This window comes from Nicotiana tomentosiformis, chromosome 3 (assembly GCF_000390325.3).
Source record: "Nicotiana tomentosiformis chromosome 3, ASM39032v3, whole genome shotgun sequence".
Lineage (NCBI taxonomy): Eukaryota > Viridiplantae > Streptophyta > Magnoliopsida > Solanales > Solanaceae > Nicotiana > Nicotiana tomentosiformis.
The window spans coordinates 32,444,879-32,471,830 of record NC_090814.1 but is presented as its reverse complement, the minus strand read 5'-3'; the positions used below and the strand labels follow the sequence as shown (position 1 = coordinate 32,471,830).

General features: G+C 37.2%; 1 long non-coding RNA gene across 4 annotated transcripts; it reads right to left on the bottom strand.

Annotated features, from left to right (window-relative positions):
* Positions 1–19,340: 19,340 nt before the first annotated feature.
* Positions 19,341–26,764, bottom strand: LOC104086701 (uncharacterized). 4 transcript variants are annotated; one of them, XR_011414667.1, is made up of 3 exons: positions 26,498–26,764; positions 20,852–21,017; positions 19,341–20,726 (listed from the first exon to the last, which is right to left on the bottom strand). It is a non-coding gene; the product is annotated as an uncharacterized lncRNA (long non-coding RNA). The 4 variants fall into 4 exon arrangements; XR_004504393.2 differs by having other exon boundaries at positions 19,341–20,697; XR_684155.4 differs by having other exon boundaries at positions 19,341–19,903; positions 26,498–26,762.
* Positions 26,765–26,952: the final 188 nt, after the last annotated feature.

The window sequence follows — 26,952 nt, the reverse complement described above, 5'->3', positions numbered from 1 at the left end:
GGGAGTATTAGTTACAATTCTTGATTTCACCATCTTATGATGGCACTACTCTCACAACTTTCTATATCTTGATCAGATTATCGCCCCTGCTAATAGCCGGGGACAATCACCAAAAGGTTCATATGGATAGCGAGAAGGTCGCAACAAAACATCCCTGCAGTCAATTAGGAGACAACCACAATAAATGTCTCGCAAATAGTCGGGGGCATCAAGGCAACTGTTCGAAGGAGCAGTTGGGGCACATTTTCTGGAGGGAGACACTCTTCAACTTCAGAGATACCACACCCAATCATGGGTACAACGAGGCATCGCTCCGAGTTTGTCTATACCCTTGCATTTCGTACATATCCTTGATGCAATTAATATAGTTAGTTGCAACACCTTGAAATAGGAGAGCAAAATAAGTGTTGAAACCCATACATATCATACTCTCCAATCTTCACGAACTACGCATGCCTGATTCTTGATCTCGTGTCAAGATACGTAGGCAACCCATCATGGGTCCGGTCTTTGTCATCCTTAATTGGACGAGTCGCTCAAGTCTTGCCACTTGGGTCACAGTTGACCGAAGATCCTTGCGAAATGGTCATCTCTAAAAAATTAAAAAAATGTATATATCTTCCCTTGTTGCTTTGATGTCTTTCTTGTAGACATCAAAGGAAAATAAAAATTCAAAAATATATTCCTGCATAATTCCTCCTTGAGGAAATTCAAAAAAATCCGAAACATCTTCCTCTAATCTTCACGAACTACGCATGCCTGATTCTTGACCTCGTGTCAAGATACATAGGCAACCTGTAATGGGTCCGATTTTTCTCGCCCTTAACTAGACGAGTCTATCAAGTCTGCCTACTTGGGTCACGGTTGACCGAAAATCCTTATAAAAGGATCATCTCCAAAAAATAAAAAATATTTAAACATATATATATATACCTTCTTCTATTTCTTCTCCAGAAGTCTCTCCGTGAGACATCAAAATAAAAATCCAAAAATATCATTCTCTTTCCTTGAGGAAATTCAAAAAAATCCAAAACATCTCCCCTTTATCTCTAACCTTCCCAAACTACACCTGACCTGATTTTCGTTTCGACGAGATATGTAGGCAACCTTCGAGTTTGGTCTTATTGTTCAAAAACAGCAAAAAAGGATCATCAATCAAGGACCCTTCCCGGGTTCGGTCTTATTTTTCAAAAAAAAAGAAATCATAAAAAAATCAATCAAAGACCTTCCCCGGGTTCGATCTCATTTATCAAAAAATCAAAAAATGCTCCCATCGTGCGGAGATTTCAATTCTTGTTGCTCCCATGGTGCGGAGACATACATTTCAGTCACTCCCATCGTGCAGAGATTTACTTTCTAGTCCCTCCCATCGCGTGGAGATTTTACTTTCCCGTCAATGCTCCTATACGGAATGGTACACAACCCGTCATTTTACTTTCCTGTCAGCACTCCTAAACGGAACGGTACCCAGCCCCGTACTAACAATGCTCCTATACGGAACGGTACACAGCCCGTCATTTTACTTTTCCGTCAGTGCTCCTAAATGAAATGGTCACGACCCAAAATCCAACTAGTCGTGATGGCACTTAACCCAACCTGCTAGGTAAGCCAATTATCAACTATCCAATTCCAATAACAATTATTAAAGCAATTTAAGCAAAGAGAAATCTTAATCGTATGCATTCCCCAAGAACCGGTAGTACAAATCATGAGCTTCTAAGAATAGAATTTACAAAATTGGTATGAAATAATACACCATATGTTCGAAATGTACATGAACAGATTTTTATAAATCTAAGGCTACCATGAACAAGAGGCAGCTAGAACCGGAACGCAGTTACATATTCAGATCCAGCTCCTAACGAACACAGCACCATCAGCAGCCAACATCTGCATGCAAGGTGCAGAAGTGTAGTATGAGTACAACCAACCCCATGTACTTAATAAGTAACAAACCTAACCTTAGGTTGAAAGTAGTGACGAGCTTGTACCAAGGTCGGGTCCAACTTTAATAATCATTAATAGTTCATAACAACATAAAATAAGTAATACCAAAAGTAACTCAACGATCAAATGCTCAACAAAAACGTGATTTCTGAAAATAGTTCTGCCTTTCAAGTACATCAATGAAAACCCAAATCGTTTACCGAAGTTGCCAAAAATATGAATAAGTTTGAAAAACAATAATTTTCCCAAAATCCTTTCAATAATAAATAAGATGTTTCATTTTCTTTCCAGATAACCAGTGTAAAACAAATACATCACTATGCCCATCTGTCAACATGTGTGAAAAATCATAAATGATGTGATACCGTACAAGATGAGGAAAATACATCTCTATGCCTGTATGTCATGTGTGCATGTCAATGCAATGTACCTCAGAGATGAACTCATGTACTCACACTCTCAGAGTACTCAATCTCCCTTTCTCACACCTTCCACTCATCATGCCCAATCACTCCGTATTGTATATGGCCAATCCGTCCCAGGGAAGATCCATCCCGGAATATACACATCAACTGATCATCAGTCACTCAGTACCGAGTAGGGCCAATCTAGCCCGTGGAGAAGATCCATCTCCAGGTATATAATACTAAGGACAAGATCCATGTCCAGGGAAGATCCATCCCTCAATAATATCAACCGCGCTCATTGGGGGTATGTGCAGACTCCGGAGGGGCTCCTTCAGCCCAAGCGCTATCATAAATCAGTATCAATATCGGAATCAATCAGGCCCTCGGCCTCACTCAGTCATCAATCTCTCCAGTCTCTCTCTCATGGGCTCACAATGTCATGAAAATAGCCCGAAAATGGTGATATGATGTATCAATAAATAACAACAGAGACTGAGATGTGATATGCATATGAAGGCGTAAGACTGAGTATGTAATGCAATGAAAGCAGATAACTTAACAGCAAAAATGACCTCGGTGGGTCCCAACAGGATTGACATGTAGTCTAAACATAGTTTATAGCATAAATCACATTTTGGTAACTCTAGTACGTAGAGATTTCATGATTTCAGACAAGTTCAAATAACTACACAGTACCACATACATAACTGTCACAGTTCACATGGTGCACGCCCACACGCCCGTCACCTAGCATGTGCGTCACCTCAACACCAAATATATAACACGTATAATCAGGGTTCATACCCTCAACTCCAAGATTATAAGAGTTACTTACATCGAAAATGACAAAACCAATGCCGAGCAAGCTAAACAATGCTCCCGAAATCCTATTCTATGGGTATCAAATCCTGAACGGCTCGAATCTAGCCACAATAAATTTGATTCAGTCCACATAATTTATAGGAATTAATTCCATATCAAAATACTAATATTTTCCCACAAAATCAGAAATTACACTCCAAAAATCGCCTGTGGGTTCCACGTCTCGGAACCCAACAAAAGTTACAAAATCCAAAAGCCCATTCAACCACAAGTATAACCATACTAATTTTACCAAAATCCGACCTCAACTCGACCTCCAAATCATCAAATCTTATTTCCAAATTCCTAAGTTCAAATCCACGATTTACACCTCAAAAACATGTAATCTAGTCGGATTATTCGATGATAATTCAATATTATGGAATAGAAATGATCACAAGTGACTTACCTCAAGTTTCCCTTGAATTCTCTCTGAAAATCGCCCCAAAAACCGTGCTTGGAGGTCTAAAAATTGCAAAACTCGAAACCCTTTCAAAATGTATATTGTCCGGGGGTTCCGCACCTGTGACTCACTTAGCCGCTTCTGCGGTCTCATAGGTGACCGCTTCTGCGATTTCGCCAAGCCTCCGCTAGAGCCGCTTCTGCGAGCTAGGAGCCGTTTATGCGGTCTCCCATTTGCGAGGCTCGCTCCGCTTCTACGAAAAGCTCGCTTTTGCGATGGCTGGTGCGCACATGCGGCTTTGCACCTACGATCAAACCTTTGCAGGTACGAAAATACCAGAAGCAATAATTCCAGCAATGGTTTTAAATCTGAATTTGATCCGTTAACCATCTGAAACTCACCCGAGGCCCCCGGGACCTCAACCAAACATACCAACAAGTCCTAAAACATCATACGAACTTAGTTGAACTCTCAAATCACCTCAAACAACTTCAAAAATATGAATTACACACGGATTCAAGCCTAATGAACTTCGAAATTTCCAAAGTCTAGAAATGACGCCGAAACCTATCAAATCATGTCCGATTGACCTCAAATTTTGCACACAAGTCATAAATAACGTAACAGACCTATTCCAATTTTCAAAATCGGATTCCGACACCGATATCAAAAAGTCAACCACCAGTCAAACTTCCCAAAAATTCAACTTTCGCCATTTCAAGCCTAATTCCACTACGGACCTCTAAATAATTTTCCGGACACGCTCCTAAGTCCAAAATCACCATACGGAGCTACTGGAATCATCAGAATTCAAATTAGAGGTTTTTTACACATAGATCAACATTCGGTCGACTTTTCCAACTTAAGCTTTCCATTTAAGAGACTAAGTGTCTCATTTCACTCTAAATTCTCTCCAGACCCGAACTAACTAACTCGATAAGTCATACAACAGCTATAAAGCACAAACGGAGCAGTAAATAGGGGAACGGGGTTGTAATGCTCAAAACGACCGGCCGGGTCATTACAGAAATGCTACCCAGCCCCATACTAACAATGCTCCTATACAGAACAGTACACAGCCCATCATTTTACTTTTCTGTCAGCACTCCTAAATGGAATGGTACCCAGCCCCGTACTAATAATGCTCCTATACAAAATGGTACACAGTCCATCATTTTACTTTCCTGTCCATGCTCTTATATAGAACGGTAACTACAAAGCCCGTCTAACCTTCAATGCTCCGATATCGCTTCGGAACGGTAACTACAAAGCCCGTCTAACCTTCAATGCTCCGATATCGCTTCAGAACGGTAATTACAAAGCCCGTCTAACTTTCATTGCTCCGATATCGCTTCGGAACGGTAATTACAAAGCCCGTCTAACTTTCAGTTCTCTTAATCAAAAATTTATTAATTCAAAAATTCAAAAAAATTAAAATGAAATGAAAATCTAAAAATATTTTCTTTCCACCCTTCCTGAACTACGCTTGACCTGATTCGTATTTCCATGAGATATGTAGGCAACCTTCGGGTTCGGTCTCATTTTTTCAAAAAATCACAAAAAAAACATTATTTTGATTAATTCAAAAATAAAAAAAGAGAAAAACAAAAATTGTTCTTAAGTGAAAATCCAAAATTCTAAAAAATAAAAAGGGGAACCCTTCCTCGGGTTTAGTCCCATTTATCAAAAACAAATCAAAAAAAAAAGAAATCAAAAAAAATTATCATCAAGATATTGACTTGGTTGATACCAACACGGTTAGTGGTGTGCATAGGAAAGAATAAGTGTTAATTGGTATGTTGAAGAGGATCGGCTTTGGGTAAACCATAGAATCTTGGGGTACCTCTCAATTATACCTTAGTGACACTTGAAAAAATCTCATGCTTACAATTAGGGTAAGAAGAAAGCCGACCTCATCATTTCTTGTGCATTGTGTGGTGAGCTTTAGATTAAAATTCATTGCATTGTATTGTAGATCTAGAACTTGGCTCGAATGTCTGTTGATGCGAAATCCTGAGCAATGCTTGGTTTGGAAAAGGATCGTAGGCCTTCTTTGACCTGATTGAGCCTTTCTAGCCTACCAAATAACATCAATCCTTAGAATTTTACCCTTTGAGCCTTAAGCCTTTTCTTGGACAACCACATCTTAGCACATACCCTTTATTGTGCTAAATGCACTACCCCTCTCTTGGCCCAACCTCCTCACGCGCACTAAAAACGTGTAACTTTAGACAAATACCAAAGTGAAGGTGACAAACATAAAAAGGTGAAAGAAGCAAAGTCCAAGACAACAGAGACATGACTTCAACAAAATAAAAGGGAAACTCCACCATTCAAAAGGAGGATCCAACAAGAAGGAGAAAACTTTCGCAAATTCGAAGGAAAATCAAAGAAAAAAAGAGATGAGAAAATTCCACATCCAAAGAGGAGGAACTCCACGAAAAAAGAAAAGGGAAAATACTCCTGCAAAGTAGGAGAAACTTCAAAAGTGAAAAAAAAAAAAAGAGAAAACTCTCGAAATGGAAGAAGAACCCCCGATGAGTTCAAAAAGAAGTGAAAACAAAGGAAAAGGACATCAAGCCAAATAAGATCAAGCGCCAAAGCATGGTTTGAATGCTGAATACGCGGATACAGTGCAACTCTCAAGGATAGATTAACCACCTTTACCCCAAATGAACATCCCAACCGTCCCCAAGCCTACATTACAAGCCAATGATAAAGTCCTACATGATCCTATTCCAAGTGTTCTCACATTGGTGGATGCTCACATAAAGGCCAAGCATATGGTATCTCAATCGCATGCATTGAATGTCATTCTGAGTGTGGTTGTGCTTTGCAAAAATGTCCTAAAATATAAAAATACTTCATATATGTGTGCAAATTAGGACTTTCCTTGTGGTGAGGGCACTTGAAACATGAGTCAGGCGGAATTCAAAACCTTTGATTCAAACAAGATGAACAAATCTTGTCGATACTTAGGTATACCTGAGGTACCACTCGAAGCTATAGGAACTACCCATAAGCTGATCTCGATTTGATGGAAAGTATATGGCAGAAATTTTTATGCACAAAACTAATTGTTGGTACCAACCAAAGTCAAGTAAAAAGAAAGATATGATGATTGATCAATAAATCACATTCTTTCTCTACTCTTCAAATTTTCAAATATTCTCTACAAAAAGCTACAAAACCAAAGGAAAATACAGAAAACAAAGTGTAACGACCCGACCGGTTATTTTGAGTTCTAGCACTTCCTTCGACAGTTTGAGGCCTTGAGTAGCTTCGCTTCATGTATCATGACTTGTACGCGTAGTCGGAATTTAATTTTTGGAAGTTCGGAGTTTATTTGGAAAGAAGATTCTAAATTCAGAAGTCGTAAGTTGGAAGAGTTGACTGAGGTTATACTTTTGAGTAAACAGCCTCGAAATCGGGATTTGAAGGTTCCAATAGGTTTGTATGATGATTTTGGACTTGGGCGTGTGTTCGGGTTGAGTATCGGGTGGTTCGGGAACATTTCGGCGCTTATTATGGAAAGTTGGCATTTTAAAAGTTTTAGAATTTTCATAAATTTTGTTTGAAGTGGATTTTAATGTTATCGATGTCTGTTTGATGTTCCGAGCGTTGGAATAGGTTTGTATTGTGATTTATGACTTGTACGTAAAGTTTGGCGTCATTTCGGAATGTTTAAGTATGAATCGGACGCGTTCGTCGAAGTTCATAAGTTTGAAAATTTAAAGAAAGGTTTTATTTTAGCAACAATACTACTAGGTTATGCACCTAGTAGTTATTATATATAATTAAGCCCAAATTAGGTCAAAAATTATAAAATGTCCAAATAAAGGAAGAATAAGAAAGGAAATAGTTAAAGCTAATTATTACATAATTAGCAATAACAGATTGTAGGATAACTATTACATAAAGAGGTAACAAACACGACCACATGATAGTCATGCATGTGAATTCAGACATCTATTGCAAAATACTCAATGTAGCACCTACAAAGCTCTCACCAGGCGCCAGTTTTTACAATCCAAAGAAGAAGGATAGTATGAATCCACAACAATTACACCACAGAACATAGGACATGATGATATAATTTTGGTTGAACTTTAGTTCCTGCATTCTTGTTGTGACAGTTGACTCGAAGGCCATCCAAATTCCTAGTTGTGCATGATATAAGACAGTCTGCCAAATAGTTGCATCAATATGAATCTTCATAAGCCTTAGCCTTTGATAACAAATGTATGTGTACTGCACACTAGTCTCGACTGATTTGAGCATCTTCCCATAGTAGCAACCCAATGAAAGGCCTTGACTTTACCAGAAATACACAGAAGAATACATTTGCACATTTATATATAAACTGCAAGAATGGACAATGAACAGCAGCTTCCCACATGTTGTCATTCCAACCTCAGAATGAGCATTGTACATTGCTAATACCACTGAGAAATAATACAACACCACATAGTACATCAGTTGTCCAAAAGAATTATCCAAAGTGATTTGTAACCATCCAACATCCAGCATTTCGATTGTAGTAGTTGTTGTAGTCACTCCCAGAATTTTGATGAAGAAAATGTCGTTGCCAAGCTTTAATAACATCTGTATGTTTAGTTCCAAGTGATCAGAACTGACTCAAATGATTTTCATCCAGGTGTACCAGCATGTCATGTCTAATATACTTGGTAGTAATTTGATGAATGTGAATTGTCGAGTTCCCAAAATGAGGCCAGCTTTGAAAGGCAGCATGTAAACACTACAATTCATGATTCAGTTGCTCTGTTTATTGCGACCCTAACCCTTAGATTAGTTATTTGAGTCTTGTCTTGGTTGATTATTGTCTTACCAACAGTAGGGAATTCATTGAATGATTCGAATTCTAATGTACCTGCAAAAGAAAACACGGGGTTAACTAGAAAATCTGCCAGTGCATTGCCTTTCCTTAGGACATGTAGAAAGATCACATTGAATTCCTCCTTCATTTCCTTAATCTTCTTCACTTCCTTGGTAATGCTCCAAGGAACCTCCCATTCACCTTCGATAATCTTCTTCATAGCCATTGAGTCAGTCTCAATGATAAGGGGATGCAGCTGCATTTGAAAATAATATGATAGCCCTTCCATTATTGCCTTTGCCTCTGCCACTATATTTTTTGTAGTCCCTATTTCCTATGCCTTTGCATAAACCACATCTGCAGCATCATCCCTAACACAAAAGGCATATGAGCTAGGTTCTGGATTTTCTCTAGAAGTGCCATCAGTGTTGCACTTGAACCATCTCTCATGAGGCAGCTACCATGTAACACTTTTGGTAATAATATAAGGTTTACAGGCTTCAAACAATTTAATCATATCCGGCCAAAGAAAAGGTATATTTGGTAGCCAATGAAACCTTACTTTATCGAGATAGTGTAGTGTTTTGTTAATCTCATGCACCACCCTGTTAAAGGAGACAGTTGTTCCTCCATGCTTTATAGTGTTCCTTCTCTTCTAAAGTTCCCAAGAAATAATGGCCGGAGCAGCCTGGAAAAGTGGCCTTAGCTTAGCACAACACTCAGCTTTCCACCAGGCTCTAATAACCTGACAAATCTGTATCCAGTTGATCACAATCCCAGCAGCATTGAAGAAGACCTTCTACACTCGTGAGGCAGTAGAACTTGTAAGTATGCTGCAGTGTTTCTTCTTGAGGAGGAATGCAACACCAACATTTTGAAATAGTTAGATATCCATTTCTCCTCCATAAGTCATCTGTAGGAACCTTTCCTCTCCATAATCTCCACAGGAAAAAAGATATTTTGAAAGGTAAACCTTTAGTCCATAGTGATTTGTGTTCTAGATTTGTTGGTTCTCTATGCCTCAATATGTGCCATGCACTACCAACTGTAAATTTACCTAAAGTTGTTGGCATCCATTTAGGTGTATCCCAGGAGTCATCAGTATTGTCCAAGTAAATTTCTTGCCTTATGTGGTCAGCTATGTCATCTGGGAATGTTTGATCCAGTAGCTGATCATCCCATCCATTCTCTGTTATCAATTCTGCCACCTCCTGCACATCTTCATTGATGTTGAACTCTGGGGGACAACATGATATAGAGCTCCAATTCCAGTCCAATTTTCATGCCAAACACTTGTTGAACCCCTATTTGTTTGCCATAGAATTTCATGCTCAACCTCTTCTCTTGATTTTAACATTTTCCTCCAAACATGGGATCCTTATCTAATTGCACCAATGTAGGAATTTCTTTCTTGCAATATTTATTCCATATTAAGTTTGACCACAATGACTTAGAGGTTCTGAATCTCCACCACAATTTTGGAAACAGTGATTTGGATATATCAAAAAAGGACCTGAAACCTAGTCCCCATTCCTCCTTAGGGAGACACAACTTCAACCACTTGGTCTAGTGTCTACTTATTCCTTCTTCATTAGTACTCCAGAAGAATCTAGAAAACATCTTGTGTAGATGTTCCAAAACATTGTTTGGAGGATCTAGGACTGACAGCATGTGGGTAGGTAAACTTTGAAGCACACTAGTTATAAGAGTAGCTTTGCCTCCAAAAGACAGTAGTATCCCTTTATAAGAGTGTAGTTTTGCCTAGACCTTCTTAGTGAGATCATTATAGTAATCATTCCTTCTCCTTGTGTAAAACATTGTACACCCTAGGTAGGTGAATAGGAAATTTCCTTTTTGGAAGCCAGTTATTAAATCAACACAATCAGCTAAGTTCCTTGCCACCTTTGTATGCATATAGTAAGAGCTCTTTGACTTGTTAATCAGCTGGCTAGAAGTCTGTTCATACTGTTTGAGAACGTCAACCACTTCTGTAAAGAATAAGGGTCAGCATATGAGAAGATTATTGTGCCATCTGCATAAGCTATATGGTTTAATGGATCTGTCCACTTTGGCATTCCAAATCTTATGAAATTCTTGTCTGAGAACAGTTACTCAGTGATCTTGATAGTACCTCTGCAGACAGAATGAACAATGTTGGAGACAGAGGATCTCCTTGTTTCACCCCTCTACTGGACTTGAAGAATCCTGAAGCTTATCCATTGATTAGTACTGAGTACCAATTATTGTGCAATAATTTCCTTATCATGTTGATAAAATACTCAGCAAAGCCCATTTTCCTCAACACCTGCAGAAGATATTTTCAAGAAACTCTATCATAAGCCTTTGCCATATCAAGCTTGATTACCACATTGGCTGGTTTCCCTCTCAATCTTATATCAAAGATAATTTCTTGTATGAGCAATATATTTTCAAATATACTTCTTCCTTTCACAAAGCATGATTGGTTGGGAGAAATCAAAAATGGCAGTATCTTCTCCATTCTGTCATGTAACACTCTCGAGAATACCTTGTTGATGAAATTACTTAGACTTATAGGTCTTAAGTCTGAGAAAGTTTGGACTGGTGTTTTCTTAGGGAGGAGTACAAGGTTAGTATGCGTTATGGATTTTGGCAATGTTGCCCCTACATAGAACTCTTGCAAAAGTCTGAAAATGTCTTCTCCTATGATTTCCCAGCAATCTTGGTAGAACAATCCAGTGAACTCATCAGGTCCATTTGCACTATCACCATACAATGCAAATACTGCATTCTTGACTTCTTCCATGGAAGGAAATTTTCACAATTCCAAGTTTTGTTCAATAGTGACCAGACTAGGTACACTATTAAGTAATCCAAAGCTTGTAGTATCCCTTTCTTGTGTGAGTTATTTGTGAAAAAACTCCACTGCGGCATTAGCTATAGTATCTTGGCTTTCAAGCCAATTACCATCTGTATTCTAGATCATTTTGATCTTCAGTTTCTACCTCCTCCCATTTACATGATTGTGAAAGAATCTTGTGTTTCTATCACCTTCAGCAAACCAATTCATTCCTGCCTTTTGTTTCCAGTACTGTTCTTCAATGTTAATGTACTTTTTTAGTTCAGCATGTGCTTGTTGAAGCACAATCCTATTTTCAAATGTAGGTTCCTCTTCAAATATCATCTCTTTAACCCTGAATATATCCTCCCTAATAGCTAGATGTTTGAATATATCTCCAAAAGTAAGTTTACTCTATTGTGATAGGGCTGTCTTCACTCTCTTCAACTTCTGTTTGAACATCAAGAAAGGATCACCAACAAAATCTGCCACCCAGTTCTGCTTGACCACTTGTTTGAAAGTGGCATGTTTAGTCCAGAAGTTGAGGAACCTAAATGGTTTAACAAACTGCATAGCCTCCTGTCCACAACTCATTAAAAATGGGGCATGATTAGAGCCAGTCCTTATCAGGTGTTCTACTTCTATATTTGGGAAGAGTTTTTGGAAAGAAAGATTGACAAAGATCTTGTCCAGCCTCTTGAAGATGCATTGTGCATTTGGTCTACCATTCCACCAAGTAAATGGACTTCCTTTGTATCCAAGATCAAATAAACCACAGGAGTTCACACAGAAAGCAAATTTTTTATATTCAGGTGGATACATTAGCAAACCTCCTATCTTTTTGTCTTCATGTAAAATAACATTGAAATCACCTTCAACAACCCAAGACAGATCCATATCAGTAGCTAAGTAGTACAAATAGTCCCACAGTTCCATTTGTTCAAGTGATGAACATTTAGCATACACAAAAGTCATGATGATATGTTGACCTATGTCTTGATGATATACCTTAATAGTAACATGTTGGTCAGTGTCCATCACTAATTTCCATTCAACAGCTGCATCAAAGAATAGCCAAATTTTTCCATTAATGTTTGACATAACATCTTCCATACCCAGTCTCCTCCTGTAATTATGAATGTGTCTATATTTCTGAAAAGGTTCCATCAATGCAATAATTAAAAAACCATATTCTCTTTGCATATTGATAACTCTCTTAAAGGCATGTTGTGTACTAACATACCTTATGTTCCAAATTAGAGTCTTGATCATCATTTGATTTGTGAAGTTGCCCTTCTAGGAGAAATTCTTTTTGGTTGATGTATCTCTTTGTGTTGGCTTTGTTTTATTCCCTTTTTCCCACTCTTATCTCCAGCTCTAGGAGATAAATCATCCTCATTTTTCAATCATCGATTCGTGATTTTAGTATTATTTGATGTGATTTGAGGCTTCAAGCGAGTTCGTATGATGTTTTAGGACTTGTTGGTACCTTTGGTTGAGGTCCCGGGGGCCTCGGGTGGATTTTAGATATTTAACGGATTGAAATTTGACTTAGGGGATTTGCTGAAGTTGCTGTCATGATTGTTGCTAGTTTAATTCTACACGATCACGAGTGGAATTCCGCGATCATGAAGAGTTGTTTGGAGAGACTAGTGAGAATGTTCTATGCAGTCGCGAGATAGGACAGTTGTACTACGCGAACGCGAGGGTGGTACTGCGTTCGCAAAGAAGGAAGGAGGGGTGGCCTGATGCTACATGTTTGTTCATCGCGATCATGTGAGGAGGGGTGTGATCGCGAAGAGTTAAATCCCTGTGCATCACGTTCGCGCTTGGCTTTTTATGTTTGCGATGGGTTAATTTTTGGCACCATGAATTTGTGCTTCGCGATCGCGAAGCATTTTTCGTGATCGTGAAGAAGGCCCTGGGCAGACTTGTTTTAAATCGGGATTTTTGCTCATTTCACTCATTCCTTTCTTGCTTGGGCAATTTTTGGGGCGATTTGGAGGAGCTATTTTCCTCATCAATCTTGAGGTAAGAGATTCCTACACACTGTGAGTTAAATACATGAGTTATATACGAATTTATACATGAAACTTTATGGAAAATTGTGGGATTTTGAAAAAAAAATCTACAAATTGGTATTTTGGATTTAGACCACTATTTTTTAAATGGAATTAGGAATAAATTATATATTTGAGTTCGTGGCGTTATGGGTAATGATTTTCTTCAAGAATTTTTAGAATCCGGGCTAGGCCCGAGGGTTGACTTTATTGACTTTTCGAGCGGTGTTGGGAATTGTTATAAATTAATTAATTATGATGTTGGAGTATATTTTTATTGATTTTCATAATTTATTGTCTAGTTCGGATCGATGGGCATTTGGTTTGAGGTGTTAGAGAGGCATTGGAGCCGGTTATGAAATTTCGGAGTGAGGTAAGTCTCCTGTCTAACCTTGTGAGGGGGAATGTACCCAGTAGGTGTTATATTCTTATATGTTACATGTTGTGGGAGCTACGCACGTATGAGGTGACGAGTGTCCATGCGTATGCTAGGATTCTTGATTATGTCCGGGTAGACTTAGGTTCCCGCCATGCTTTAATTATACTAATTGAGTTATCCTTGCCTGTTTAATTCCTTTATTTCGCGTTGCGACCTGAGACTAGGCTTGCGTAGAGTGATAGACTCGCTATTGTAGAGATTTGACGAGCTACATGATTAGCCACGGAACAATTGTGTTTTCCTTATGAATTTGTCTCGCGTTGTGCATTTTCATTGAAAAGCTTCTTTAAATTTCATAACTCACACATATCTTCGTGAGTGGGGTCAAGGACCCGTTAAATCTTCTTATACTAATAGGATCGGGCCGTTCTCCGCGGCAGTATCATATTTTTATGGGAGCGGGTCGTTCGCCTCGGCAGTATAATAGATGCATCTATGGTTCGTGTCGTTCGACCCTTGGTAGTGTACACATTATTATGGGATCAGGCTGTACGCCTCGATATTTCTATAAATACTCTTATGGGATCGGGTCGTTTGCCTCGGCAGCGTCGTGCATAATATTTGGCAAGAAGCCATCGTATCCGTGAGTTTTTTTTATTTGAATTGTGACGATCTATCTGGTGGGAACCATTTTCCATATATACTCTGGTTGAGGAGGTGACCGATAATTGAGGGCTTGCATTTACTGTTCAGAGGAGGATAGTACCACGTGCTTAAATTTGTTTACACTGTTTTTATCATGCCTCATACTTGTTTACTTTCTATTTTACTTGATTTATTGGACCACTAGTAAGTGCCGATGTCGACCCCTCGTCACTACTTCTCCGGAGTTAGGCTAGATACTTAATGGGTACGCGTTGATTTACGTACTCATGCTACACTTGTTGCACTTTTTGTGCAGGTGTATATATATATATATATATATATATATATATATATATATATATGGTAGTCTTTTGGGCATAGAGGTGCCGCTATTGCGGAGACTTTATGGTGAGCTGCATTCCATGTTACGATCCGCAGCATACAGAGTCTCCATCAGAGTTACTTATATTCTCCTGTCTAACTTGTATTCCACACGGATGTTTTATTTTATTATATTTATTAGTAGATGCTCATGCACTTGTGATGCCGGGTTTTTGGGGTTCCTAGTGGATGTTCATTATTGTAGTCATGTAATTATTATCATATTATCTTGTAATTTATACTTTATACGGAAATTGGTAAAGAGGATCACGGGTTTGACCGAGTACCAGATTTTTACTTTATTTATTTAATGATATTTATGATTTAAAAAATACTAAAATGAGTAATTAAGTTGAAAATTCACCGTTGGCTTGCCTGACGGCGACGTTAGGAGCCATCACGACCTATAGGGGATTTTTGGGTTGTGACACAAAGAGTCTAATTTGTTGACGGTAGAGTTAGGTTTTGTCGTGACAGAACTACGCCCGACCTGTCTTCCCACGGGGGGATACGTAGACAACCCACATAGGGTCCGGTCCCACTCTTATAACAAAAAACAAAAATCATTTTTATATATTCGGAACTATGCCGCGACTTGATTTCCTTTGGTAGGAATACGGAAGCAATCCACATCGGATTCAGTCATCTTTTGTAATCGAACTACGTTTTGGCCTGATTCCATTGGGATACGTAGGAAGTCTTAGTCAGACCTGGCCATATCATTTCAAATTCTATCATTTTGCATCTACTGCCTGCCAGAGTCATTAATAACACAACCCTCTTCATCAATTTCTTACAATATATATAGCTTCTTGCTTTTTCAGTTGCCCTCCTGAACAATGGGCATTTCATTTCAAAGTCAGATATTTCAGGCTCCCTCCTAAACAATGGGCATTTCATTTCAAGTTCACATTTTACAGGCGCCCACCTTCTAATACGGGTATTTTACTTTTCAAGGGCTCCGATATCGCTTCGGACCGGTACTCAGCCCGGATTTCCTATTCTCATCCAAGTGCTCCGACCACTTCGGACCGGTACACAGTCTGAATTTCCTTCAAAAATCAATGTGCTCCGATCACTTCGGACCGATACATAGCCTGAATTTCCTTCAAAAATCCAAAGTGCTCTGATTACTTCGGACTGGTATCTAGCCCGGATCCCTTTCGAATTAGAGTTCCAATCCGCAACCTTATTTCGTTCAAAAATCATATATCCATCTTTGTCAAATCAGACGAAAGCATAGGCCACATATCGTCAACTCTACTGATCAAAGATGCGACACAACGTGGAACTATCTCCTATCAATAAACTGGGGCAGATTTTGATGATGGACGTCGAGCCTTCCAACAGCAATCGACGGCATATCCCACGTATCATCTTACGTCGCACTGACATGGGGTGTGTAGGCAATCTGAACCCTCATAGTCGGAATAACACCCAGTATCATCACAGCTTGACACTGGGGTGAATTTCAAAACCAAAAATCAATCCATCCCACCGTCTTCTCGAACTACAATTGGCCTGATTCCCTTTACATCCGAGATATGTAGGAAAACTCAACACTGAGCCCGACCGCATCCACATCAAATTCCATTCAATCAATCCACCCATCATCCAATATCCACATTCTAGTGTTACCACAGTCTAACACTGGGGCAATTTTGGAAGCAATGTCGAGATCACACAAACCCTTCATCCTCGAATAATTATTTTCCACTCCATGAGGCTACGATTCATAAGTAGTACTCAATTTTCCAGAACTACACGCGACCTGATTCTTGTGCAACCAGAGATATGTAGGCGACTCAAAAACCAGAGTTCGGTCACAATCTCCAAAATCTCTTCTATTCCCACTCTGTCATGCCGGGTCAAAATTGAGCATGGTGTCAATTCCTTTGCCCGAAGACTCTTACATCATCTCTAATCAAAGAGGGGAAGCTGTTGACAGTCAATTTTAATCCTCCGTATTTAAAAATAAATTCTGCAGGCTTCCTTGTCAAAAATGATAAAAATGTGGTATTTTGCACATTTTTTTAACTATAATGCAATTTATTGATAATTGTTCCTATTTTACAAAATATGGGAATTTTTATTATTTTATTGCAATTAGTTAAATACTATCATTTTTGGGCATTTCTAGATTTTAAACAATTTATTGATAATTGTCCTATTTTAAAATATTAGGATATTCTATCAATTTATTGTCTTTTCAAAAACTAAAACAATAATTACTACAACAAATTGTAGTTGTTACATTTTAAATGAATATTACAAGATTTTCCAATTAAATAATTATTTTTCTAATTTATAGTACAGTCTAGTAATCACTTGAAAGCTGGTAGAATTAACTTTAAAATACGGATCAAGTCTGGTCAAATTCAATGTCCCGCCAACGTCCGATGTGACGATGCATTTTTAGTAGCGCCAACTACATCTCAGGCTGGAGGGGGAGTTTAGACCTCTACTACTCGTACTCCGGAGTAGCCTATTGTAGTAGCTAGACCTGTAGTTATGCTTGTTATGTCTTCTAATGAGCTGAAGAGGATGGAGAGGTATTAGAGGTTATTTTCTCCACACTTTGAGGGTGGTGCTTTAGAGGATGCCCAAGAGTTTCTAGACAGATGTCATCAGAAGCTTTTTAACTTGGGCTTGGTAGAGTCCAATAGAGTGGACTTCACTATATTTTAGTTTAGAGTAGCTGCCAGCAGATGGCGGTCGACTTATGAGCTTGGTAGACTAGCAGGTTCACCTCCTGTTACTTGGGCTCAGTTCTTGTAGTAGTTCCTCGAGAGATACATACCACACATGAGGAGGGATGAGTTGAGACGCTAGTTTGAGCATCTTCAGTAGGATCACATGATTGTGACCGAGTATGAGCTGAGATTCATAGATTTGTCTCATCATGTTGCTATCTTGATCACACCGAGGCTGAGATGGTGAGGTGAATTATTAAGGGTTTGATTTATAGCATCAGGATTTCTATGGATTGAGAGTCATAGATTAGGACTACTTTTGACCAGGCCATGGAGATAGCACACAGGATCGAGCGTATGCATAGCCAGGGATAGGAGACTATGGTGAGAGAAAAGAGACCCCACGTTCTAGTAGCTTTACTGGTACCTCATTTGGAGGTATGGGTCAATTTGGTATAGGCTATCATGGTTGTCTAGCTAATTATACGTAGCATGTGGCTCGTGAAGCGTTCATCTTTCAGCACTCCATTTCCATCATCTTTCAGTGCTTTCCTATCGAGTTCATATCGTGCTCCATCTATTCAGTGTTCTTCTAGTGGGTATTCAGGCCATAAGGGGCAAGTTTAGGTTCTGCAGCCTCAGTCAGCTAGAGGTTGTTATAAGTGTGGAGAGCTTTGCCATATGAGGAGGCATTGCCACAGGCTTGTTAGGGGCGCACTCCATAGTTTCCTCAGCTAGTGGTTTCCAAACTAGTTGCTTCATCCCTTACTTAGCCAGCTAGAGGACTGCTAGAGGTCGCCCTAGAGTAGGCGAGAGGTTCGACTGGCACACGATGCCCAAATATCCGTGCGAACCAACATCCATACTTAGACCCTTCAATCTGAAATTTGGGCCAAAAAGTTCTCCAAGTATAATATCAAGATCTTAAAAGAAAGAAAAGCTCACAACTGGTTTTATGATTGTGGAAGAGAAGAGTTATGATAAAAACAAACTCTTTTCGACCAATCAGATTGAAGCGTGACAAGGCCGCATTTGATTGGCCAGAACATGTCACTTGTATGCGTGGCGCACTTTCATTCGCCTTTGATTTGACTTGGCGTACCTTGTTATTTTTGACACGTGACATACTTCTGTTGGCTCTTTTATTTGACTTGGTGTGCCACGTCATTTGATACGTGGCACCAAATTGGGCCTTTAGGAAGATGATATTTTGGGTTTAATGAGGTGGGCTCATCACTTGTAGCCCCAATCAAATGGGCTAGCCCAATAGAGTCACACTTATTTATTAAATCCATACATATTGAATTAATCCAATTATATTAGTCCAATAAATTTAAACTAATATATCTTGAATTAAAAATATAGTCAAAAATTATTTTATGAATTTAATTTTAATACAATTTATATGCCTACACTGGGCGTAGCTATAATTTAGCTAATTATATTCTGTAGCTACTAATTGCTTGCCATATGATGTATGTCGCTGTATTCAATTCGGTTATATACACCGTATTCAATTCGGATGTATTCGTTCTTATATATTTTATAATGTATTTAATTTCACTGTATTGAATTCAGTTGTATTCAAACAATAAAAAATCAAGAAATAGGGTGTATACCGCTCTATTTAATTCGGCTATATAGATTGTATTCAATTAGAATATATTCATTTTTAATTATTTTACATTGTATTCAATTCCACTGTATTCAAATCGACTGTAAACAACAACAAAATCACAAAAATAGTTATATTCAGATGTATTGAATTCGCTATATTCATTCATAGCTGCTTTTACACTGTATTCAATTCACTGTATTTAATTCGGTTGTATTCAAACAATAAAAATTCAAAAAATACAAGAATCTGCCATGAAAAATAACCTTCGAAATACATAAACACAAGCGAAAATACAAAAATAAAAACTGCATTTGCATTGAAAAATGCATAATACACTCAAATTTGAGTGTACTTGTACAAAATAAAATGTATTTGTATCATTATATGTGACTCAATAGAAAAGAAGAGAAGAAAATTCACCGGAGATGGCATCTTCCGCCCAAGCAAAATACTGTATATATTGTATCAAAACTAAAAATTGAGACGAACAAAAATCTGGCCAGACCTGAGAATACACTATCACATTGTATCTACCAAAATCCGGTCAGACGAATACACTCTGATGTGAGATACAAAGAAGGAGAAGAAACCATGGATTCCGACATCTCTGTTAGATCCAGATCTGGTGATGCCTCTGATCTTCCTCCTCCATTATTTTCGCTGATAGTAATGGACTCATCGCGACTTCGTGATTTTCAGATCTGGATCTGACAGTGGAGATGAGAGAAGGGAGTATGAATCACTCATGATTACGCCTTCATTAAATCGGCCTCAAACTTTGACCTAAACCCTCTAAAACCACGGCTCGATCGGTTCGGTTCTCTCAATATCAAACCGGTTCTTCTGCAAATTTTCTATTATAGATGTTATACAAAATATTCAGTGCGTTTCTCTTGGAAGTTTAAACCATAGGGTTTGAGATCTCAAATATCACAAACTCACGGAGGTTTATTTTTGCTTGTACATAACAGAGATGGAGGAATCCACTTGTCGATGGCGAAGAGAGAGGGAAAAAGGGGAGAGAGTTGAGGGAGAAGAGAGAGAGGGTTGAGGGAAAAGTTGAAAAATCAGTTATATATATTTGTACGTTGCTATAAAATATAAAAAGTGGCTATGAATAATAATATTTTAAAAGTATTTTGGTTTATAATAACTAGGGTTCATTATTTAGCTATAGCATGTAAAATTCCAAAAATATAATACTCCTTCCATTTCAATTAATGTGTCTTACTTTACTTTTAGTCTTTTTTTTAAAAAAAAATGATTCTTTCTATAATTAATAAACTCATTAACTCCAATAACCAACGTGACATATTTATGACCATAAGATTCAAGTATATTATACATACTAGTGGGGTAGCTCGGGCATACTAGTGGGGTAGCCCGGGCTTCGCCCGGGCCCAACGTAAATAAAGGTATATTGTTATCCTTCCGATTCTGACTGTAACATATCAACTGGAATGTTTTACCATTTTTTAACATGTCGTTTTGCACCAATTTTCAACAGAAAAAAATACTATAAGCACCCAATTAGACAATCCTTATGTTGTGTAACGCTCCGCACCATTCAGCCATTAGTTAGCCATATAAATTGAAAGTTGTTTTCACAGGTACTAATCAGATGTTGATAATGTTCCCAAGCATTGTGCTGCAAGCTCAATATTTTCAGCCAAAGGACTCCCAATTTTTCGAGGAAGGAAGGACATCAGAATCAAAAACGGATCATGCAAGAAAGTTAAAAACGACTTCAAAGCTGACTAACTAATCATAATGATCTACCTTGTTATTGCTATAAAACTTACCTGTGAGCTAGAGAAGATGAAGTTTCCACTGGATTGCAACTGGGTGGTCACCCATTTCTTAACGGACATGATGAGGCCATGGTTCACAAGGAAAATGCTTGAGTCAAGCACATTAACATCGCCAACATTTGCAATTCATCATCCATGGTATCCACATCCACAACCCCTTCATATGTCAAATAATAAAAAATGTTTGTTGCATGTATGACAATATCTTCAAAAATTCAGTGAAATTCAAAACCTGATACTGGTTTAATAATTATTTGAAGTTAAAGCTTACAACAACTGCTGGTTATCCCCCCTGCTTGTAACCAAATACCAAATCAATCTAGCGGTGGAGATTGGGGCTCACATATTCGCTTTCAAGGGTTTCTCTGTTCTTACAAATAAATTCAAGAGTTGCGATATTAACAAAAGTCTACCTAGAAAAGTATATGATTAGTGACGAAGACGAACATCTCTTCAGTAGTTTTTCGTATTGTCTACCAGAGTAAAAGATGTCACCTGTCATTGGAACTCACATTACCGAGGAGTTGACTTTATTTTTATCTTTCAATCAAATTTGATACGCATCTACCTATATTCTCCAATGATGAATTCATAAGTCGCACAAAGATACATCGCAGAAGAGTTGCCTAGTACCAAAAGGTATTAAAAGAGCAATACAATTACGACCGAGTTATAAAATAGCAAACATAACAAAGTCTGATAGCTTTTAGAAATGATAGAAAATGAACAACCTGGAGTCTGGTATATATAATGAGAGAAAAGTAATAATTTTGCAAAATTTACAGAGAGGATGTAGTTGAACTAATGAAGATAAAATTGTGTACTCAGGTAAAGCTGTCTGAGGCAAGATGATTATCCCCAGATGTAGTCAATCTATTACATAAACATCATAATCGGTAAGATCCATAGAAAGCTTATTGTACATATGTTTAAGATATAGAGTTCAAAATTCAGTTCCAGAAATCATAAACTTGTTGATAACATGGTAAAAATAGAAATTTCAAAAAAAGGAGAGGACAACAAACTGTAGTCTAAAGACAAATAGAAAATGTCCTACGAAATTCTTTCAATCTGTCACATGAGTATTTCAAAAAGAAAAATTCCAATGGGTTCCCACATAAAGATTGTTGCAGAAACCTTGTTAGTGATAGCCACTTTTTCATTCCTTCTTTAAAGCAATGTGTCGAGACCATAAAGATAAATGCGGAACCCTATTGTTGATGGCTACTTTTTCTTTTTCCCTCTTTGAAGCATATTGTCAAATAAATAGAGAACATGAAAAACTAAGTAAACTAACAAAAGCTCAACTTAGTCCAATTATGCGTCAATTCAGAGTAGACTCTAAAGACAAATAGAAATGTCCTACACAACTGTTTCAATCCTTGAGATGTGTATCTAAAAAAACATAATCAGATAGAACCCAAAAAAAGAGAGAAATAAAATTTGAAAAAAGAAATCCCTAATTTCAATTCTAAGTCAAAGAGCAAAGATGACAAAGTCGATCACCCATACCCATTGGCGGAAGCTTACCTCCTTTGTAATCCAAATTTTAACCAAATACCACTGACAAAAGAAGAAGTAAAGCAAATAAAAAGAAAAGGAAGTACAATAATAGAGAAAATCTCACCAGAAGTATTGTTATTGACCAAGAAAGAATTCGCAGAGAGAAATCGAGAACTGAAGGAGAAGATGCAGATTTCAGTAAAAGTACTGATATTCACAAAACAAAAACCGATGGAGAGAGATTTCTTCTATGAGTTTTTCACTTCCTTCCGCCTATTTTCATTATTGGTTATGAATTCTAGTATTGTAGTTTTGCATACTATTATGAATAGCTAATTTGTTATCTAGAGTTTTGATAGAATCTTTTGTAGGATAAATTCTTGTTATGTTTTTATATAAATTGAGCCTTTGATTTTTCTCTACTTGTTCAACTATATTTTCATTGTTATTAATTGAAGAGCTCTCAATTAACTTGGCATATTTAGTGTGTATATTGCTCGAGAGAGAGTACACATTTAGGTAGTTGTTGAACAACACCACTCTTAATGTAGTTGAGAGATCGATACAGACGGTTTAAAGGTAGGATTAGAGATAACGAAACTTTGGTGCGATCGTAGTGAGCGGTAAATTAGTGCCAGTTAGCGTAGTTCGAGAGAATACATCTAGTAAATTCTGGTAGTTTCGAGAGAGAGAGCTACGACACCCAAAGTACTCATGATCGATATAGAATACTTAGGCGAAATTATAGAAGACATAGCGGGAAGGATTCCGACAATTGAGGAAATCATAACTCTAGACCTTCTTAATCTTGTTTCAAATTTCATCCTTGTTAGTTGATAATTTTATTCCTTTATAATAGTTGTTAGTTAATTAGTTAGAAATAAATATTATAATCTTTATAATTAGGAAATTATTTGGACTTGTATTTCTTAGCAATATTAAAAAATTATAGCTAAGCCTTAGTTCTCTGTGGGATTCGACTCCGGACTTGTAAACCGGATTATATTTGCAACGACCGCTTATTCTTTTTTATAAGGCATAGTTGGGCGTGATCACTGACCATAGATGACACAACTAACAAATTTTGATCACATTTATACTAAGTTATAAGTTCAAATATGTATTTTAGAAGATTAGAATCAACTAATAAAGTTAAAGGCCATGTAGAAATAAATCATAGAAGGAACTACTAATTTCCATGACGCGAATCCAATTGCAGGTTTCCAAAGGATCAATTCCCATGAAAAAAGTTAAATAATTTCTCAAAATTGTTAATTCTTACCACATCACTTATTTGGTCAACTATCTTTATGTCCGAACAATCTTCAAAGTGACCTGATTCCGATTGAACTGAGAAATTGATTTCTAATATGGAGACATATATATTATGTTTAGCAATTTGATTTCATATATTCAAAAGTAAGTATATTTGTACAACTCACACTCCAACTAAAATTCAGAGAGCTTACAGCAAATTCAAATAGAACAAAAATAGATAAAATATCTCTAGATGCCAACAGGAGAATGAATAATCAAGAACTAAAGGAAAAAATAGAAAGATATACAGGGGAAGAGATGATGTAGTGTTCTTATGTCACAGGTCATAGCCAGGCTACTCAACAACTTTTAGCGTATGTGTAGTTGCCAACGCTAATCTCTCATAATACAAAAGGGGAGGTAAAATACCTAACGATAACAGTATTTACTCAGAGTAAATGCAGTTAGGCTGCAATTTAGAGAGGTAAAACAATGTATAGATAGAGCTATTCGCAATACTAGAAGGTTGTGTAGTTACATTCATTCACTTATTTCATCAAACTTCAATATCCCATAAATGACAAACTAATGGAAACATTGAAGTACCATGTGCTCTAACTAACATAGGCAACAAAAGAGAGTAAAATCATAAATTAGGATCTAGCTTAATTCCATTAGTTTCCATTCATTTTTTCAGCGCATCTCATGATCATCAGTTGTCACAAAATTGAATATAGTCAAATAAAATAAGTATAACAAAATATCACTCACGTATGGGCAGAATGTTGAATGTCTCAAACATAATCCGTGTCTTAATAGATAATAAAAGATTATTAAGTTTCTTCATACTTTGATGCTCTATTAGAAGAGATTAACATGTAGGTTATATTATTCCTTAAAACTCTCCATAGTAAGAAAGCACATTTAAAAAGAATATTCTTGTGCCAAGTCTTTTTATTAGTAAAAAATATAATTTTTCTTTATCTCACTATTTCCCAGCCAAAGGCGACAACTTTTCTTCTTTCAAGGTCATTGCTACAGAATCATCAATTTTATGGTGTTTGCTATTCTTAACATGATCTCCCGTCACCGAGCGAGGGCACTTTTTTGATTGTCGAATATCCATTAATCTGATTTTGGTGCAACTATTGGTACTGCATTTGTCCTAAACATCATTATGCAGCAATAGAAATACAGTTTTTCCATAAAATAGCAGGAGATACTGACCATAGATGACACAACTATTTCACTTTATTTATTTCGTCATGAACACATATGATTATGAAGAATACCATTATAGAACATCAAGCATCTAATATTTACACCACAAATATCTCTAAAGGAAGCAATGATGTCAATCTATTCTGCTGCTCTAACGAACAACTTACCATTTGTAAAACTCAAGTTAACAAAGCACAACAAATTTCAATAAAATAGTTGTGGTTAGCTAAGAATTGCCAAACGTAATGCAAGAAAGTATTCAGATAGCATGTAATCATTATTGAGTTGTAGAATGAGACACGTAGAGTTATGATGTGTCAGTTCGTACAGTCAGTTCTTAATGTAGCTGCAGAACTTTTAATCTGACTGAACTAAATACATGCATATTCAAAATGTCTACTTTCCTCCACTTTGTCAAGTCTAGTTTCTTAATGACGTTTGGAGATATTGCGAATGTAAGGCCTCAGATGGTGAAAATTACAACAAGTTCAGTACAAAATACACAAATTGCCAGAAAGAGAAAGCGGAGCAAAGAAAATGGTCATAATTTAAGGATGTCATAACTTTTCAATTGACAAGAAGGAAGTACATAAGTTACAAATCAGTAGAATTAAGTGCAGAATCAGATGGAAATTAAGTCGAACAAATAAGAGTAGAAGTTAAATTCAATTGAATTTAGCGTATAAATTGTTCTCTGTCTAATACACAAAAAAAATAATCTTATAAGCTAAATATGGAGAGACTCTGCTTTGGTAGACAAATGAATAAAATTATGAGACTCGAGGGGTCATGTGGTACTCAGGGAATCTGCAAAAACCAATCTTTGTAACAAGAAAACAGTTGAATTTGGTTTCAAACTTCCAATAAAGTATACATGATATCATTCTTCTCTCCCACCTCACAAGTCATGCCATTGGGAAGTCTAAAGCAGAAACAAAACAAAAGCAGATAACTATTGGTAAGAATAATCCAGTGATCCCTTAATTTTCTCCTCTTTTTTTTCCCCTTCTAGCTATGGTGTTTGGCCACTTTGCGCGCACTTGGACCTAATAACTTTTAATGTATTGACTTATTAATCTATTTTTCCAAATATACGTTTCAACACTACTTAAGACGAAATTCAAAATGCTTAAATTTTATACTTATTAAAATAATATAATATAGAGTGAGTTATTACTCAATTCTCAACCAAACCCCATCTTGTTTGTCCTTTTTTCTATTTTTTCTTTGATCCAAGAATTAAAAGAATAATCCTTTGAAACTCCAAACTTTGGTAACATTAAATAGATTTCTTTACCTACAATATAAAAAAGCTCAGGAAATCTGAGCTTATTTAGTTTTATTGGCAAATAAGAGGAAGGAACGGAACTTTTCGGAGGATCATAGAGCGGGCATACAGAAACTTACTGGATGAGCACAATCAATCAGAATGGTAATTCTTTCATAGAGAGGAAGGAGACACCGAAGTAACAAACAATATAAACATTCAGATTTGTCTATTAAATCGCCTGGGGAAGTTGGGGAAGGGTGACAAAAATTGAACAATGGGTATCAGTAAAATTATGGCATGTAATAAAAAGGATAAACTTTAACGTAATATAAACATGAGGCAGGTGAGATAATCAAAGGAAAAAAAGAAACAAATAAAAAACTTACCCTTTTTAAGTAAGAAGCAGAGAAGTCGAAGAAAGTCAGTGCTCTATGTAAAGAAGTATTGTAGATATGTTGTGGATATTAGAACAAATCTAGAAGTTAGAAATTTATAGTAAGGATTGGATGAAAGGGATAGGTGTACAGAATAGCTAAAAGAGGAGAAAGTCACAAACGAAAAGAGAGGAAGCGGTGATAAGATGAAGATGATTCCACAGAGAAGAATGCGGGCGGGGAAAATTTTGGTTAGGATGCACGCGTCAAACCGGGAAGAAAAGGGGTAGCTCGTGTTTAATTACCGTAGGCGCATGAGGCCCAAGTTTGGTTTTAAAATATTTCGCAGCCCTTTTTGAGGCAAGGACTATTATGGGCAAAACAGGAATAAATTGGAGTTTTATGGTTTTTATGTAAAATCACATGAACCGGAAGCTCCTCGAATCAATAGTAGTAATTTTCTAGTT